The following is a 391-nucleotide window of genomic DNA, read 5'->3' as shown; positions in this document are numbered from 1 at the left end:
GACCCACCCTAAATGTGGGCAGCATCACATCATGGGCAAGGGCCCTATGCCGGGTAAAAAGGAGAGAAGGAGAGGTGCTGACATTCATCTGTCTCTGCTGCCTGACTACAGCGCAGTGTGGCCACCACCTCACGCTGCTGCTGTGACTTCCCCATCAGACCCTCAAGCTGGGAGCCCAAACCAACTCTTCCTCAAGCTGCCTTGGTCTGGCATTTTGTCATAGCAACAGGAAAAGAAACACATGCATAAATCATTTCATAATACTGAGTTAAATTAAGACTCTTACAGCCCATGGCATTGAACACTAGATTTATTATGAGTTCAAGGGCAAGGCACTGTTTGTATGGACTATGTAAACAACTTAAGTCTGGAGGATTCCGGGACTCTCTGG

Source organism: Microtus oregoni, unplaced genomic scaffold (genome assembly GCF_018167655.1).
Source record: "Microtus oregoni isolate MIOR12 unplaced genomic scaffold, Mior012 000010F_ref0000083, whole genome shotgun sequence".
Classification (NCBI taxonomy): Eukaryota; Metazoa; Chordata; class Mammalia; order Rodentia; family Cricetidae; genus Microtus; species Microtus oregoni.
The sequence above is the reverse complement of the archived record's forward strand: the minus strand, read 5'-3'. Positions refer to the sequence as shown.